The sequence below is a fragment of the Gymnoscopelus braueri genome, assembly GCF_963280865.1.
Source record: "Gymnoscopelus braueri genome assembly, chromosome: 17".
Lineage (NCBI taxonomy): Eukaryota > Metazoa > Chordata > Actinopteri > Myctophiformes > Myctophidae > Gymnoscopelus > Gymnoscopelus braueri.
In genome coordinates this window covers 41,263,538-41,283,511 of record NC_137617.1, presented here as the reverse complement: position 1 = coordinate 41,283,511, position 19,974 = coordinate 41,263,538, and positions in this window count along the sequence as shown.

The window sequence follows — 19,974 nt, the reverse complement described above, 5'->3', positions numbered from 1 at the left end:
CAGCGCAACATAAGCCAGCTCAGTCGCCTTGTATGTGGTTAGAGTGTCCACCCCAAGACTGGGAGGTCGGGGTTCGATCCCCGAGCCGGCCGGGTCATTCCAAATGACTATAAATGGGACCCAATGCCTCCCTGCTTGGCACACAGCATCAAGGGCTGGATTGGTGTTAAGTCCCAGGGGATGTAACTTGTACATCATGTCTGGGGGATGTACTTGTACATCAAGCCACAGGAGACAGGAGATAGGCTCCTGCCCTATGGGCCATATGGGTCGGCAAGGCTTACATCCTACAACATAGCTCTCCACCGCAACCAACGTCTGCAGCTTTAAGTGTTGGAAAGCGTGTGTTGCCGAACATCTGCTGTTGAATGGGCGGTGGGTACACCGTCGCGTCGGGTCACAAGTTGTGGAGAAGCGTCGAAAAGCCTGGATAGCAGCGGGGCTTGTTGTTGAAAAAGACATCAAGCCATAGGTTATTTTTAGCACCATAGTAGCTGTCTGTCGGTGTCGGCTCTCAGGTGCATTCAGCAACGTTTTTTCCCACCGTCCAACCGACTGATCTCCCGACTTCATTCGACTGCCAATCTGCCTGTGTGTGTGTGTGCGTGTGCGTGTGCATGTGCATGTGCATGTGCATGTGCATGTGCATGTGCATGTGCATGTGCATGTGCGTGCGTGTGTGCGTGCGTGCGTGCATGCGTGCGTGTGTGTATGAGCGTTACAATGACATGACATACTATGAGTCGTTAGCTAGTTTGAGCGTACCTCTCCACACGGGCGTCACTTGGGGTCCCTAGCATTCACATTTAGCCTAAAATTTAAAGCGTATTTTCTCCACCTCCACGTTTGTTTGCAGATCGACGAGGAAGGCATTCTCAATCAACGCCCGTCCATCTACATGTGACACACATGTTACGTATAGACTCACTCACTAACCACTCTCAACATGGCATCCCTGTTTTGGGCCTTTGATTATGGGCGAGCATTTTCAAAAATGCTCAAATTTGCGTAAAGATGTTCAGAAAATTGCAGATCTAAGCAAAAACATTTCAAAAATAGCAGCTCTACAAACTCACTACACGTCACATTGCTGTTAAACCAAGGCTTAGGTTGACACTTCATAGCATGCACCCCTTTTCTTCTGACATGACGTCCTCTGCCTCTCCACCTGCAAGGTGAGGTCACTGAGCCTCCCACAGAGACCCCAATGACCCGTCCAGCACAAAGAACAAAGGCTCCACAAAGCACAGCACTCATAGTCATTTGTTGTTTCTCCTCAGCTCCTTAAAGCCCTGCTATGACACATCCAAGAAAAATGTGCGTGTTCTGTGTTTCCCTGTGATTCCCCCCTTCCACTGAGTACACGTGTGTGTGTGTGTGTGTGTGTGTGTGTGTGTGTGTGTGTGTGTGTGTGTGTGTGTGTGTGCGTGTGTGTGTGTGTGTGTGTGCGTGCGTGTGCGTGAGACAGGGTTTGCATGTGTGCGCAAGACAGAGAGAGGGCAATTACACAGAAAATGACGCAGTTCGACAGACAAACAAAAACGATTGAGTTCTCTTCCCAAAACGCAACCAGTATAGTCCTGTTTCACATGGACACGCACACCCACACAAACACACACACATGCGCACGCACGTGCGCGCAGACAGACACACACACACACACACACACACACACACACACACACACACACACACACACACACACACACACACACACACACACACACACACACACACACACACACACACACACACACACACACACACGCTGTTTAAACAAACCAACTCATCGTGACTCATTTTTTAATGTTCCCCAAGGTTGTTATGCGTGCGATGTTGGAGTTTTTTGGGGGCTAAAGGCTTCACTTCTGTACACAGAAACTCCTGCGGTCCTCGAGAGAGTTTTTCCACCGTGATTCACTTGGGTGATGACTTACTTGGTCCACTCCGGGGTCGGGACTTTCTTTCTTCTGGTCCAAGCACAACATCCCATGATGGCTCCCACACACAACCAGTGGTGTGGACAAAGTAGGCCATACTCAACTCCAGTGCTTGAGTCAAACGTACGGTAGATACTCCTCCTGGTCGAATGTTACTCAACTACAAGTGAAAAGTTGCCCTGTCAAAGTCTTGAGTTAAAAGTACTGGAGTAGTAAAAAAATAAATAATTCAGTATTCAAAAGTAAAAATTACAAAGCACATTTTCTTTTTAACATCGATGCATTTGCTTATTGAAATTTTGAACATTTCCAAACAATGTAAAAGAAAATAGTGAAAATAGCCGATCTACAAGCTTTCACGTCACGATCTGCTATTTTCACGGGCTTAAGTGGTTCATTGAGGAAGGGAAACCCTTCCTAGAAATGTAGTGGAGGAAAACGTACAATATTTGTCATTGTAATGTAGTGGGGTGAAAGTCATCAAGTATCCAAAAATCACACCCAGTGTGAAGTGGGCGGTGTGGTCACAGTGGTCATCACAGTGATGGAAGTTCACTTAAAGAAAAGTAATATTGTGGACCAACCATTGTACACCCCTAACTTAAAAAAACCCATAAATGTGTTTTTTTTTAGTGCATAGTCCTATTTATAGGGCTATGCACATGTGTCATGTTTCAGTAGCCAATCACAGTCCTGAATAGACTGTGATTGGCCAATCACGGTGCAGGGTTAGGGGGGTACACTGGTGGCCAATCACAGCGCAGGATTGGGGGGTGCAAATATCCAAACCTCACATATAGGGGCGGTTTCACCGCCCAAAAATACAAATACTCAAGTAAAGTAATTACAAAGAAATGTATTTTGAGTAGGCTACAGTACTCAAGTAAATATGCACTTCGTTACTGTCCAGCAGTGGTCAGGACTTTCTAGTCCAAACACAACATCCCATGACGGCTCCTACAACTGGCCCTGGTACACAGTCAAGTCCTCACTGTTAATGTACTGTAACTCACAGACTGCATGTACAAATGGTTACTTTTGTTTGTTTGTGGTTTTTTACCCCCTTTTCTCCCAATATTAGTCGTTAATTCCTCCCCACACACATTTATTTGTGTGTTGTCACTGCATGCTGTTGTATCCTACTCAGTGGTGTGTTCTAGATTTTTTTGGAGGGTATACTATGATTATTCCCTGCCTCCCACACGCACGGCATGCGCACGTCTATAATTAATTAAGTGTAAAAAATGTGCACGCGCGCTTCGGGCGCGTGTGTGGCCCACACGCGATATGCTTGTACTGATTTTCTAGTGTTTCTGATGTTACACCTGAACTCAACCACTTCCGAGCTGCTTTTAGATGCATTTTCAATGCAAAGCAAGGATTATCACCAGAGCGCAAGGATTGTTATAAATAGATGCTGATTAGGCTTATCAGATATAATAGCAGTGTTAACAGCAAGCATTCATGTATCTATTACAGAATAGTATTAACTTGGCATTGAAGACACAAACAAGCCGGGGCTGCAGCGAAACTCTTAAACAGATCGCTTTGAAATAACTGCTTCTTTTTTTGGCGGTGGTCGTGGTCCCATCTTCGCTTCCAAGAGTCAGGAGCAGACTGAACTAAAACCAACATTTCATTGCCTTTCTATGCTGTGCTATGACGCGCATACGCAAATACTAATTAAGTACTCTAATCACTGCCTGATTAGAGTACTTCATTAGTATTCGCGTCGTTGAGTTAATGTGTGAATTCCGTCGGCCGTTACTTATCACCTCAAGAACAATAGCTACACACATGATAAGCCATCAACTCAGAGTTAGCCCACATTCTTGCTGCCCCCCAGCCACTCCTGGGCAGTAGCGTATCAGACCGTATCAACGTATCAGATACGCTGTTTTGAACAGTTTTTGGAAGTAGACGGTGGCGACGAAAAAAATCTACAGGGCATACTGCGTATACAGCGTACCACGGTAGAACACATCACTGTGCTGACTCACCTGCCAGTGAGGAGACCCCACCGGGAGGCAGGGCCGGCCGCTGCCATAAGCAATATAAGTGGTCGCTTAGGGCCACAACCACTAGGGGGCCACACATTTTTTTTTTAATTTTTACTTTCATATTGTAATTATGTCATGTATCTCCTATCCAACAACTAGCGTTATTATTTTAGTATGCAATAATAAAATGACATAACGATTTTATAATGGGGATGTTTGGGGGGCCTCCCGCCCAACACTCACCGCTGACAGGTGACCACGGCCAAGTCACTCTGACTCAGACATAACCATAAACAAACCCCATACTTGCCACAGACTGTTGATCAGTGCTCTGGCTAATACTTAGGCGTCTTTCCCCGCCTTCAATGTACTTACATATTGTACAATTAATATAAAACTACATTTTAACATTTTAGCCACAGCAGCTTTCCTTCTTTTTGGCCGCAGCATCTTATTTGTGGCCGCTAGGACCCCACCCTACTGCGCATCTCCATATATGGCCTATATATATCAGCTGGATCACCGGTGCAACGTAGCTGATCGGGCCTAGATGTGAGGGCCGCGAAGCGGCCCAAACCTCTAGTCTTACTAACCTATCTAAGTCTGACATCACAAACTCCATATTTGGACCAGGTTGATCTAGAGCTCCATATATGGAGCCGGCAGAGACATCTAGTGCTGACATCTAACGTAAAACTCCATATCTGGATATATAAGCAGAGGCCAGGGACACGGACCATGCTGAACCCCACATCACAGACCTGCCTGCTGTGGATCAGAAGGTCTCTCTTCCAGAAATGATGAGGAGTTTGCGGATCATTGCGAGGCGAGTCCAGAGGCGGGTCCATGCCGCTTCCCAGTGGTAGCATATAAAGTGTTGTCACAAAAATAAAAAAATAATAAAACTAGCAAACCCGCTCTAAAAACTAATGAAAACTAACTGAATTAGAAGGAAAAAAATCATTATAAGAGGATTGCATGGACCGCTGCGCTACCGGGACGAACGGTCACTTTGGCGAGCGAGGACACGCCAGGCCATGCAACCCAGAGACAGCAGCCTTCTTCCTAGTTGCCACCAGCGGTGTAAAGTATCTAAGTAAATTTACTCAAGTGACCAATAATGACCTATTAATGTCATTGGATGTTGGAAAATGCTCTATCCTGGTGCTTCTTGACATGAGTGCTGCTTTTGACACAATTGATCACAATGTTTTAATAGATAGGCCCAGGGATCAGATAGGGGTCACTGACTGCCCTTGACTGGTTTGCCTCCTACCTTACGGTTCTCAGTTGCTGTGGGCCCACATGTGTCAGATTCTGTTCCCCTTTCCTGTGGTGTCCCCCAGGGCTCGGTCCTTGGACCGACTTTATTTGCGCTTAGTTTTAGTTTAGTTCTTATTATTTTTACTGTTAGTTTTAGTTTTTTTTTTCATACTTAGGGTTATTTGTCAGGTGCAGCATTCAAAAAGGTCAGAGTAAGTATTGTGTAATAAAAACCCAACAAAAGATACCATTTAGAAATATATATATATTCAGTTACTGTTGGACAATCAATGAGAAAAAAAGGGCATTTTGTCTACAATTTCAGTTAGTTTTAGTTAGTTTTGTAAACACACAATGCAGTTTCAGTTAGTTATGTTATTTTTTTTAAGTAAAAGTTGAAATACCAAACAAATCAAAATACATACCCCAAAAAAATAATCAAAAAATAATACTGCTTGCGGTCAGGAGTATCGGGTCGGGGGGGTGCAACCGTTGTGGAGGAGGGAACGACTGTCACCGTGCAGTTTGCCATGCAGCTCTCATGGCTGTTGTAGTTGTTCTTGTTGCCGCGGCAGCCTCCGTAGATGAACGATTGACAGGTGCCAGCGCTGCCGTTGTACTGAGACAGCTCTTCTTAAAGTACTGTACTTAAGTACAATTTTGAGGTATTTGTAATTTACTTCAATTTCCAATACTTTTACTTCTACTCCACTACATCTCAGAGGCAAAATCTTGCACTTTTACTCCACTACAATTATTTGAAAACTTTAGTTACTAGTTACTTTCCAGATATAAATTATGATATTATGAAACATACATTAACAACTTCTACAAGCTACACTTCTACCACGGCCATGTCACTCAACACAGCGCGTTCTGATCGACGGAACGATGGATTAAAACTCTCACAAACTTCATACCAAAAACAACCAAACAATATTTTTAGACCAGGGTTTATTTATTTGCGTTTCAAACTGTAACAAAGACTTTCACTCACTTTCACGTCATACTGAATATTGGAACTCCATATATGGAGCTATCTGACATATCTTACTAACCTATCTAAGTCTGACATCACAAACTCCATATTTGGACCAGGTTGATCTAGAGCTCCATATATGGAGCCGGCAGAGACTCTAGTGCTGACATCATTGCTAATGTAAAACTCCATATCTGGATATAGCGTACATATCGTGACATCAGTGAGATGACACGAGCATCCAAGCCAAGCACTATATAAAGGGTGGCCATCAGACGTTGAGTTCAGATGCAAACAGTATTCACTCCACTCCTTGCCTATCTCCAATACGCGACTTCTCAGTCAGTGCTATATTCGTATTCAACCTTCAAGTTCCTTGACCAGCTCTCACTTGGAGAGGCTCCAGCACCTTCCATTAGAGTCAGGATATTTGGCCTTACAACCCATATATCTCTGCATTATACAGGGATCTTCAGATCAATCATCAGGGTTGACATCTCGGTTAAAGTCTTACCGGACACCACTGCGGCGGGTCCTAGACTCGGACAACCAGTCCCTGTGAGTAGCATTTCACACCAGCCATGTTAAGGAGTTGTGTGGTGGTGTGTGTGTTGTTGCTCTGCGCTCTGAGCCATGGATCCCAGGCGTGCAAGTGGGTCCACTCAACAGACCAGGGTCTGGACCCCAGGTCCCTGGACTCGGGGGCCCGTCACCTGGCCTTCAACGAGGACCAAGTCACCACCAGGGACAACGATGTGACCGCCGCCTGTCAGCAGGCCTGCTGCGGAGACCCCCAGTGTGACCTCGCCTTGATAGGCACCCCCCAGGACGATGGCGTCCCGCAGTGTGTGCTGGTGGGGGGGTGTAGCGGGGACCGCTGTGTCCTCCAGCCCGACCCACAGTTCCAGGCGTACCGCAGAACGCCGCAGGACAACAACGTCCCCTCTGAGTCCCAGAGGGACACCGATGTCCCCACATCCCAGATTGACGGAGACAAGAAGAACACCACCGCCAACACAGATCGTTGCCGTGCGCCAAAGACGGTGGGCATGTGCCGCGCCGCCCTCCCCAAGTTCTACTACGACGTGGCCAATCAGAGCTGCCGTCTGTTCGTCTACGGAGGCTGTGGAGCCAATGGGAACAACTTTGACTCCCAGGAGGAGTGTGAGACCGCCTGCAGCGGAGTGACAGGGAGCGTACTTGAGGAGGAGGAGGAGACCCCAGCACTGGCTGCAGACGTTCTCCCAGTAGCAGGACCTAGCATGGCGGCCGACCACATACGCACAGAAATGTCGGAGAAGGCAGTAGAAGCAGAGGCCAGGGTCACGGACCACGCCGAACCCCACATCACCACAGACCTGCCTGCTGTGGATCAGAAGGTCTCTCTTCCAGAGATGTCTCAGGAGGAGTTCGCGGATCGTTGCGAGGCGAGGCCAGAGGCGGGTCCGTGCCGCTTCCCCGTGGAGCACTGGTTCTACAACAGCAGCGCTGGCACCTGTCAATCGTTCATCTACGGAGGCTGCCGCGGCAACGAGAACAACTACAACAGCCATGAGAGCTGCATGGCAAACTGCACGGTGACAGTCGTTCCCTCCTCCACAACGGGTCCACCCCCCAAACCCGAGACTCCTGACCGCAAGCCGGATTATTATTTCTTATTTCTTATTTGTTTGTTGTTTATTTATTTATTAGTGTGGTTGTTTTATTTTGTCAGGTTGCTACCTGACCTGAGGATCGCATGGACCGCTGCGCTGCCGGGACGAAAGGTCACTTTGACGAGCGAGGACGCGACATACTAAAGCCTATACAACTTGTGCTATAACCACGCCGCCCCCCTTCTGTGGCCAACGCGGAAGTGCCTCTGCCTACAACGACTCTGCCGTCTCAAGCAAACTTGAGCCATGTGAGGCACCACCGAGCGAGCTCAAGCGAGCGAGTTGCCGTGCCGAACGTTGCGAAGTTTGCCTGGGCCGACTCAGCGCCGTCCGAATTATGTAGCGATAGAGACAGAATCGTAAATCGTGTTTTGGCGAGAGCGTTCACAGCGCGTCCTTGCACAAGCGTATTGGCCAATCACAGTAACATTTTGCACACAAGCGTTTTACTTGTAACAGAGTATGTTTATATTGTGGTATTGATACTTTTACTTAACTCTCTCAGTGCCACGCCCCGAGATATCCCGAGTTTTTCCCGAGTACCCTCCGTGCCAGCACGAGAAATCCCGAGTTTTTACTTTTGACTGTGGTCGCGCTATTCTGTTTATTTTTCATGATCACTTTCGCTTCCTGACTCCTTCAGACTCATTGGGTTCCGGTTTCATGACGCAGATTCCGTTTCCGGTTCTCATTTTTTTCCCGCGGTCATTTTTGGCCAGAATAGGGAAAGTCGCGGTTTTTCACACGGTATAAAAAACGAACGGAGAGGTCCACGTCTACTCTCTTTGGTCTGGGTGACGATCAGTCATCGTAGTCGTGTATCGCATCGTAATTTAGCCCGATCAACGATTGTCAAAAATGTCAACATCCGGTTATGACCGGATGTGACGTGAGCCTGTTTGGGAGGGGGGCGAGTGAGCCAGCGAGGTCATCAATGTGTCGATTTGTTGCTCTCTACTGGTAGAACTGTATTATGGGTTTAAACACCCAATCAGATAATTTATTTGAATGAAAAATTACAAAATTAAAACATAAAAAAAACCGCTAATTGCTGGCACTGGGGGAGTACTTTATGAAAAAACTCTTGGCACTGAGAGAGTTAAGTAAAAAAAAAAATAGTACTTTTTCCAACACCGGTTGCCGCTCTAGCAGTGATGTGTCCGCTCTGCTGCTGACCGTTCTGGTGGTGATCACCCTGAGGCGCTCCAGATACACTGCTCTGCACCACAGGGCCTCCTCCACTGTCAGTGATAAGGTTGATCCCGGAGTCAGAAAAGCAGTCCTCAGTGGAGTCCGTGTCGGCTCCTGCATGGGAGCAGTGTTGCCAAATGGGAAATATTGAATTATCTTACCGGAGGCTTCAAATTATCGTATTTGAAAGAAAACTATGGTACACAGCCAAAAAAGAGAAATCACACGTGTAAATATGTAATTTAACAAACAAAAAAACGTATTTAGTGTAAGAAACAACCTTGTTTGAGACTCCTACGTGACAAACACGCTTCACATATGCTGCGTGGAAGCAGGCAACTTCCTGGACCTACACAAATAAACGCCTGAAACTGGATTGGAACGACGCAACTGGTGTTTTTAATGCCTCCAAGTACAGATCTAAGGTCAGATTTACTGATTTCCTGACTTATTTTGAAAAGCCAAATCAGATCGCGAATCAACAGCCAGTGAATTTTGTAAATTCACACACTTTTTTTGTGAAATGGCAAAATTATCATACATTTGGGCATTTTTTTTTATTATTCATCGTACATCGTACAGAGGGTAAAATAAATAATCGTACAAATACGATAATTATCGTACATCTGGCAACACTGCCTGGGCCGACTCAGCGCCGTCCGAATTATGTAGCGATAGAGACAGAATCGTAAATCGTGTTTTGGCGAGAGCGTTCACAGCGCGTCCTTGCACAAGCGTATTGGCCAATCACAGTAACATTTTGCACACAAGCGTTTTACTTGTAACAGAGTATGTTTATATTGTGGTATTGATACTTTTACTTAACTCTCTCAGTGCCAGCACGAGAAATCCCGAGTTTTTACTTTTGACTGTGGTCGCGCTATTCTGTTTATTTTTCATGATCACTTTCGCTTCCTGACTCCTTCAGACTCATTGGGTTCCGGTTTCATGACGCAGATTCCGTTTCCGGTTCTCATTTTTTTCCCGCGGTCATTTTCGGCCAGAATAGGGAAAGTCACGGTTTTTCACACAGTATAAAAAACGAACGGAGAGGTCCACGTCTACTCTCTTTGGTCTGGGTGACGATCAGTCATCGTAGTCGTGTATCGCATCGTAATTTAGCCCGATCAACGATTGTCAAAAATGTCAACATCCGGTTATGACCGGATGTGACGTGAGCCTGTTTGGGAGGGGGCGAGTGAGCCAGCGAGGTCATCAATGTGTCGATTTGTTTTATGGGTTTAAACACCCAATCAGATAATTTATTTGAATGAAAAATTACAAAATTAAAACATTAAAAAAAACGCTAATTGCTGGCACTGGGGGAGTACTTTATGAAAAAACTCTTGGCACTGAGAGAGTTCAGTAAAAAAAAAATAGTACTTTTTCCAACACCGGTTGCCGCTCTAGCAGTGATGTGTCCGCTCTGCTGCTGACCGTTCTGGTGGTGATCACCCTGAGGCGCTCCAGATACACTGCTCTGCACCACAGGGCCTCCTCCACTGTCAGTGATAAGGTTGATCCCGGAGTCAGAAAAGCAGTCCTCAGTGGAGTCCGTGTCGGCTCCTGCATGGGAGCAGTGTTGCCAAATGGGAAATATTGAATTATCTTACCGGAGGCTTCAAATTATCGTATTTGAAAGAAAACTATGGTACACAGCCAAAAAAGAGAAATCACACGTGTAAATATGTAATTTAACAAACAAAAAAACGTATTTAGTGTAAGAAACAACCTTGTTTGAGACTCCTACGTGACAAACACGCTTCACATATGCTGCGTGGAAGCAGGCAACTTCCTGGACCTATACACAAATAAACGCCTGAAACTGGATTGGAACGACGCGACTGGTGTTTTTAATGCCTCCAAGTACAGATCTAGGGTCAGATTTCCTGATTTCCTGAGTTATTTTGAAAAGCCAAATCGGATCGCGAATCAACAGCCAGGGAATTTTGTAAAAATTATCATACATTTGGGCATTTTTTTTTATTATTGATCGTACATCGTACAGAGGGTAAAATAAATAATCGTACAAATACGATAATTATCGTACATCTGGCAACACTGCCTGGGAGTCCCGTGGTGGGCAAGGCGGCAAGGCCTAAACTCCCACCCCCTGGACCTCCATACCCCCACCAAAAAAAACATCACATGTTATCCCTCTGACCAACTGTCATAAAGCCCCCAAAACGCTGTTTTAGTCTTAGCCTTCAATAGATATACTTTGCACCTTGTACCTTTGCTCTTGGATTTATGTTTCATGCTCTGTTTTCCCTGTGTAATGTAATGTAATGTACTCCACTGTCTGCCTGTTTTTGTTTTCTATGTTTTTGTGACTGCCAATGTAAATGATCATCTTTGCTAAATCCAGTCTATTTACGTTACATTGATTTGTACTGTTCATTAATATGAAAGGTGTCCCGTCTAAATAACAGGCATGCAAACAGACCAGGGGTGAAAAAGGTGACAAGACCACGAGACAAAAACCTAAAAACAAGACAAAAACCTAAAAGAATATATATATAAATATTCAAAAAAAGTTTAGTCTATCAAGAAAATAAAAACTTGACACTTCATGCTAAAAAGGTTGTCGAACACTGCTTTGGGCAAACGTTGCATTAATTGCTGATCTAGGCTCAGTGTCAAACCTAGCCTTGGATCAAGACTATCATAGATATATTTGATCGATTCTGACATTTGCATAAAGATACAAAAGTGAAAGTCAGACTCGATAAAATACATGATAGTCTTGATCCAAGGCTATTTCAAACCCCAAATTGAACTTTTAAAATGACCTGCTCATCATTATCTACCAACCAGCAAAAAATAATAATCCCACTGTTAAAAATACTTGTACCTGAGGGGGCTGTTAAATAACAACATTAAATCTACACCGTTTTCAAAATCAAAGAATACAGTTGAGCAAAGCTACCTTCAACAGAAATGATATCGCTGATATCTAACCCCTCCTTCATGTGGAGGGAGCACGCGTGTACGACACCACACATGCGCGAGTGTACGACACACACACACACACACACACATACACACACACACAGAGAATTAGAGCTATAAGTTTGCAGAGCGCAGACAGACGCGCAGACAAAAAAACGACCCACTCACTCACCACTGCAACAGATGGTCCAATGATGGGTACTAGTCCACAATGCATGGTTTTCGCGTTGTTAAAAAGTTTAGCTGAGTGATTCACAAACTTATTATCTATTCATTTGTCATTCAGACATAGTCCCCAACAATGCGGCATGGCCCCCAGTTATTGCAGGCAAGCACCCGATATAGGGAGACCAAGGACAAAAGTAACACTTTTTGTATTTGCCTTCATAATTCACAGACTACTTGAAATATCCTAGTCATCTTTTGCTATAAGAAACATATATATGTGCCCTAATTAATAATACAATTTTTAAGCTTTCACTAATAAGGACCAGACTAAAATATTAATTTGAATGCAATGAGTCACAGTGTTACAATTGCCCCCATGACGGGGGCAGTTGTAACAGTGGTTGGGGGCATTTGTAACGCTGTAAAAATAAGTCATATTAATACACTTTATCTCAAATAAAAGCACATCACTAAGTAATATGTATTTTTTATAATTTAACAGTTTTACTTACGAATGTTTTATATACATAATTATAATTATTTAGTATTTTTATTCGAATGATTTTATTTTTCAATTTTGTTTTTTCAAATGTATGTCTATTTTTTATTTAAATGTATTTTTACTTTAAAATGTAGTGACATTTAGTGAAATATGTTCATTTACTAACATAAAAGTATGAAATCCCAGACAAAAAATCTGCTTGCATTGAAAACACATTGTTACAATTGACCCCGGTCACTTTGTTACAATTGCCCCCGATGGGGCAACCATGATAAAATCCCATATTCTATCTAGAAACACCTATACTAGCATAGGCTGCTGACGTTAATTTGTGACCAATAACATAGAGATACAATTCATCCAAGTTTAAATTAGCTGACATCTTATCTTTAGACAGCAGAAGGAACATACTGTACAATAAAAAATTTACATTTACACCTCAAAATCAGTTTTTTTGTTGAAAACGTCTGCTGAGATGAAATTATCATTCTATCCTTCCATAGGCAGAGAGAGGACCCTACTGAGCATGTGCACAAGAAGTCTCAACCCTCTAGCTTATTTCTAATTAGAGTTATTGAGTGTGTTACTTTTGCCCCCTGTTACTTTTGTCCCCGGTCTCCCCTAATACAACTCTGACTGCAAGCCGCAGTCGCAGCTAGTAACTTTCAACTCCCTAAAGTGGGATTTCAAAATAAGACTCACACTGCTTAGTTTTAACGTATCATGATTAGTCAACGTAGGCTTTATTTTTGAAATTCATCCTCAACAACATCCTTCTTGCGATGACCAACAACGCAGCCTTTACAAACGACACACAACACCCCCCCTCACCCCCGTAGAACATTTTCACAAAGGATCTGCATGAATCACACAAGGGCCCTATTTGGATTGAAAACAGCGTTTTTCGACCGAAAAGCTACACGTTTGCACGTCTGTAATAAATAAATAAAGTAGCGTAAAGTAAAGCATGACTCAGACATAACCACAAACAAACCCGACGCGCCCATGTATATGTATGTCACTATGACTCCGACATAACCATAAACAAACACGATACACCCATATATGGGCATGCCAATATATGTGCCCCTCGTCACTCACGCCAAAATGATATATAAACCTGGAAATGTACCGGAAATGTATTTATTTATGTATTTTACAGTTAATAAGTACATTATGTGACAACTCGTGTGTTGCGTTCCAAAAGATCCGTGGACGCTATATAGGATCAGGCCGCATTCCTTTTTGGAGTGGACGGAGTGACAAGAGTTGTCGCCAAAAAGACAAAAATGAAGGTTACCCTGTATGACTTTAAGTGGTTAAACTAACAGGATTTCACTCTGTACTGGCCTGGGGCCTTTTTTTCAGCATGTATGCAAGTTTTCTTAAAACGTTTTGCCCGCCCACAAACCTCACAGGGTGAAATTCCAACACAAATTCTAGTGAAATTGCCCAACGGATAGAATGCTTTGAATGCATGCCCAGAGATAGTATACACTGCAAAAACCCTGAGTGTTTGTTTAACTCTCAGGGTGTTATAATGTCTCACACAGTATTCTTGGCTGTATACGCCTATTCCAGCGGTTCTGGGGTCCAGGCCCCCCCCCCCCACCCACCCGGGTCCGAGCGCTGGTTTTCGCTTTAGATACAACTAGATATGAAAATTTCATGTCACGATTATTGCGGCCAAAATATTTGTAATAAACGATATTATCGCAATCTACAAGCTCCGCTCACAACGCCTCGCAACGTCTTAAAAGTCCCTACAATGTATGCACTTATACTGTATGCAGTGGTGGAAAGTAACTAAGTACATTTACTTAAGTACTGTACTTAAGTACAATTTTGAGGTATTTGTACTTTACTTGAGTATTTCCAATTTCCAATACTTTTACTTCTACTCCACTACATCTCAGAGGCAAATATTGTACTTTTACTCCACTACATTTACTTGAAAACCTTAGTTACTAGTTACTTTTCGGATATAAATTATGATATAATGTAACATACATTAACCACTTTAAACCTATTTTATACCTAGGCTATTTGAAAATAGCCGATCTACAAGCTCACTTTGTAGATCTGCTATTTTCAAATATTTAGTACTTTTACTTTTGGTACTTTAAGTACATTTTGATTTTGAATACTTTTGTACTTTTACTCAAGTAAATTTGTAATTCTGGACTTTTACTTGTAACAGAGTGTTTTTATATTGCAGTATTGGTACTTTTACTTAAGTAAATAATTTGAGTACTTTTTCCACCACTTATACTGTATGTTGGTTTGTTTACTGTTGAGTGAGAAAACTATTTTTCACATTAACCCCTGAGGTCGATTCTACAAATGTCTTCTAACAGTTTCCTGAAACACTCACGTTGCTATAATATCAGTGGTTCTCAAACTTGTTCATGTCAAGCACTCCCAAAATTATATGTGTTAGGCCGCGGACCCCCATCCCAAAATATTCAGTTCCAGGGACCCCCCCTTGAAGCAAAGATTTGAGTAACAAATGTTCGCTTTAAAAAAACACGGCGTATTCAAAGATTTGCACACATTTTCATGAATTTTCAAAAAATAGCAGATCTACAAGCTCATAGCGCGGCACTCGGTGCCGCGCTATGAGCTTGTGGATCTGCTATGTTTGAATAGCCAAAGTATAAAATAATGGTTAAAGTTGTTGCTTTCCCGGTCTTAATGGGTTAAACAAATCATCTGGGGGAGAAAATCATTTTTGGTCCTGACCCACAGTCTGAGAACCACTCCCCCCCCCCCCCTACACATAGGCTATTTAGTAGTAACAGTTCTGCAACGCGTTGTGAGCTTAGAGATCTGCTATTTTCCAAACAATTTTTTGCAAAAAAAAAAGAAATGCGAAGCCGCGGGGGAGCGTGGGGGGGTTTCTTTCCAGGAAGGGTCTTTGGTTTTTGCTGCGGACTCCTCCTTCCAGGAAGAGCCCTGCTTCCAGGCCAACAAGCTAGCTCTTATAGGAGCGAGACGCTTCAGAGCCGGCCCTCCATCAACCAGCGGCTGTATTGTCACAGCCGCTTCTGATAAAGACCCACCACCACCTTCCAGGAAACCAGAGGTTTGCCCTGCAGAGCTACAGCATTCCTTCACCATCAGCATGCATACACACTGAGAGAGAGAGAGAGAGGGAGAGAGAGAGAGAGAGGGAGAGAGAGAGAGAGAGAGAGAGAGAGGGAGAGAGAGAGGGGGGGGTCAGAGAGGGAGGGAGGGAGAGAGAGAGGGGAAGGGAGGGAGGGAGGGAGAGAGAGGGAGGGGGAGAGAGTGGGAGAGAGAGAGGGAGAGAGAGAGTGAGTGGGAGAGAGAGGGAGAGAGAGAGGGAGAGAGAGAGAGAGAGGGGGGGGGGAGAGGGGGAAGGAGAGAGGGGGAAATAGACAGAGAGAGAAAGAGAGAGAGAGAGGGAGGAGGGAGGGGACGGAGGGGAGAGGGAAAGATGGGGAGAGAGTGGGAGAGAGAGAGGGAGAGAGAGAGTGGGAGAGAGAGGGAGAGAGAGAGGAAGAGAGAGAGGGGGAGAGAGAGAGAGAGAGAGAGAGAGAGAGAGAGAGAGAGAGAGAGAGAGAATGCATAATATAGACAGGGATCAATAAAAACCATATGAGCAGCATACAGATGGTCATGTGCACTTGAGAACGTGTGTGTGTGTGTGTGTGTGTGTGTGTGTGTGTGTGTGTGTGTGTGTGTCGCACACACACGTATAGACTCACACCCGCAGACACAGAACACCGCAGTAGGCCATCTATCTAAATCTACAAGCTAATTGTGACACACACACACACACACACACACACAAACACACACACACACACACACACACACACACACACACACACACACACACACACACACACACACACACACACACACACACACACACACACACACACACACACACACACACACACAACACACACACAAGCAACATCAGCATGCAGACCAGCAACTACCCCCCAGACACAAAAATAAACAAACACACACACACACACCAAAGTCTTTGTTTAGATCGACCACCTCATTGTGACGTGCGCGTGCACACGCACACACACACACACACACACACACACACACACACACACACACACACACACACACACACACACACACCACACACACACACACACACACACACACACACACACATACACACACACACACACACACACAGAGTATGCGTCAGTTCACTGTGAGTGATTTCACTTTCACACACACAAAAAAAACATTTCCCATAACACCTGGGCCGGTTGCTTAAAGTGTGGGAGTGTCTTACCGTCAGTGTGTGTGTGTGTGTGTGTGTGTGTGTGTGTGTGTGTGTGTGTGTGTGTGTGTGTGTTACCTCTGAACAGAGTCACCCTGTACAACCCCACACAGCGGTGTGTGTCAACCAGTTTTGTGACAGAAAGAGACACTGGGTGTATATAGTATGTTGTAACAGGAGGTGCATAACCTAACTTAAGGTTACTTAAGGCATTGTCTTGTTTTGTTTTCCTTTGTGTGCATGTGGTGGACTTTGACTGTTTGACTCCCCCCCACCCACCCACCACACCACCCCCCACCTACCTCTACCCCCGTGGCAGAGAAAGACAACTCCGATGCCAACCGGTTTACTGTAAAAACAGCCAGATCTATGCTTTAGCTGCGCGCCGGTGTCGCGCACCAACACTAGCCGATCTCCATGCTCAATATGTTGCAACAAAGTATATAAATCAGTGGTTCTTAACCCATTAAGGGACCTGAGGCCGATTCTACAAATGCCTTCTAAATCAGCAGTTCTCACACTTTCAATTTTTTTCCTAAAATGTTCAAACTAGCAGATGTACAAGCTAGCAGTGCGGCACAAAGTGAACTTCATGTGAACTTGTACTAACTCTACTATTTTTGAATAGCCAACGCTAAAATCTCAAATGACACAGATTCCCGGTTTTAATGGGTTGTTAAAAACGGGGACCCCCGTTCCAGGGGGTCCCCAGCAAAATGAGTTAATACAGCATCAAAATCAGATTAACCATAACCCTTTTTTTAATGCTTCAGTTATGCGAAAATAGCCCATCAACAAGCTCACATTTGGAACAAATGTTTGATTAGATGGGGGTCCGCGGCGCCACACACACACACACACACACAACCTTGTTTTCCTGTTATTTCAGGTTTTTCATGCTGGATACAATGTTTTAGAGTTATGCTTTTGGATCTTGTTTTCTTTTGCTGCTGTCCAATTAACCTATTAAACCCCCTATGCTTAGTAAATGGTGCATTTATATAGCGCTTTTATCCAAAGCGCTTTACATAGATTGTGCATTACATTCACCCATTCACACACACATTCATACACCGATGGCGGAGGAAACCATACAAGGCACCAACTTGCTCATCGGGAGCAATTAGGGGTTCAGCGTCTTACTCAAGGACACTTCGACAATAACTCTGGGGGAGCCCGGGATCGAACTGGGAACCTCAGGCCGCTCTACCGGCCACTCCCGCTCCCCTGAACCACTGCCGCAAATGGACCTGAGTTGCAACTGTATTTGGACTTTTTTTTTTCTCCATCAACACCAAATCTTCTCCGGGGGGGGCGAGATCCGGATCTCGCTGTCTCTCATCTATTCACCAAAAATAGCCGATCTTCAAGTTCACAATGCATCACATAGATCCGCTATATTTGGCAAATGTTCCCCCCAGAATAAAGATGCTATATCCACCTGTTTCCGCGGGAATTTACTGGAGCAAAAATCCTGTGTGGGAAACATCCTGCGGGGGGACCGGAAGTAGGAAATAGCGGCTCAGTGTGTTTACATTTGCCAGCAGAACGTAGGGGCGGGGGGGGAGAGAGAGTCAGCGCACTGAAGTCAAGGCACAGACTCTCTCCCCATGCACCGCCCCCCCGCCCCCTTGCGCTTCAACTACATGCAAAAGGCCCGTTCGCAGTACAGCTACGTTCTGCTGGCAAATGTAAACACACTGAGCCGCTATTTCCTACTTCCGGTCCCCCCGCAGGATGTTTCCCACACAGGATTTTTGCTCCAGTAAATTCCCGCGGAAACAGGTGGATAGGGTTCAAGTGGTTAAATCCTGGATCTCCAAAATGTCTACTTCTGGTGAAAGAATAAAGCCTGCCTTTCACTCCATGGCAACACGGCCTAAATCTGCAACACAAAGCAAAAGATGAAATGCAATTTAGACGAGATGAGATTCTAGATAAAATAAGATAACTTTCTTACAAAGAGCCAGTACCCAAACACAGATACAGACCAGTGGTGGGGAAAAAAACTGCTCTGATGTTTTACTTAAGTAAAAGTAGGAGTACCACAATGTAGAAATACTCTGTTACAAGTCCTGTGTTCAGAATTTTACTTGAGTAAAGGGTACAGAAGTATTGGCATCAGAATATTTTTACAGTGCAAAAAGAAAAGTACTTTTAGTAAAAAATTGTCAAACCTTTTAAAAGAATAGCAGATCTACAAACTCACATTGCTTCGCATCACAACACGTGAGCTTGTAGATTGGCTATTTTTTAATAGACAAACTACAAAATATGGCTTAATTGGTTGTATTTTTGTTCTAATAATAATCTAAATCTACAACTTGTCAAGTCTAGCTATATACTGTCCTGCTTGTAAGTGATAGTTTTAAATATAGTTTTGCTCTTGTTAACTCATTGAGTGCCCAAATAATTAATATCTATTTCTGGCCATTACGATTTTTATTTTTTCAAAGTAAAAAAAAAGTGCTTAGGAAGCGAGATACAGCCTTTTTCAGTTATAAGTTAAACAAGGAGTGGATGGAGCTGCAAATCTTCAGATAATGATATCTTGGCTTCAAAAGCAAAACCTTTTTTTTTAAACACGTTAATGGCACGTTGCACCATAGCGCTAAAACACGTGAAACACGTTAATAGCACTCAATGAGTTTTTAAGATTGTCCTCCTGTTTACTTTAGTTAATTAAATATTTTAATATTATCAATCTTCATGAATTCAAGGCTTCATGGAGTGGGTAGTGGGCTCTATGCACAGCAGCCATATTGGAATTAAATTGGCCCCCCCCTCTCCTTACGCCCTTCACACAGGTGTTACCAATGATTCTAATGAAGGCGCTGTTCCATTTAGTGTAGCAACAGTGGTTCTCAAAACGTTTTAATTTCAAGGACCCCCTGCATGACTCTGACAGTGTACAAATGGAAATGGACCCTTACAGGTTAATTTGAACATTCGCCATTTGGAACCCCCTCAAGGAACCAGTGGTGGAAAAAGTACTCAAATTCTTTACTTAAGTAAAAGTACCAATACTGCATTATAAAAATACTCCAG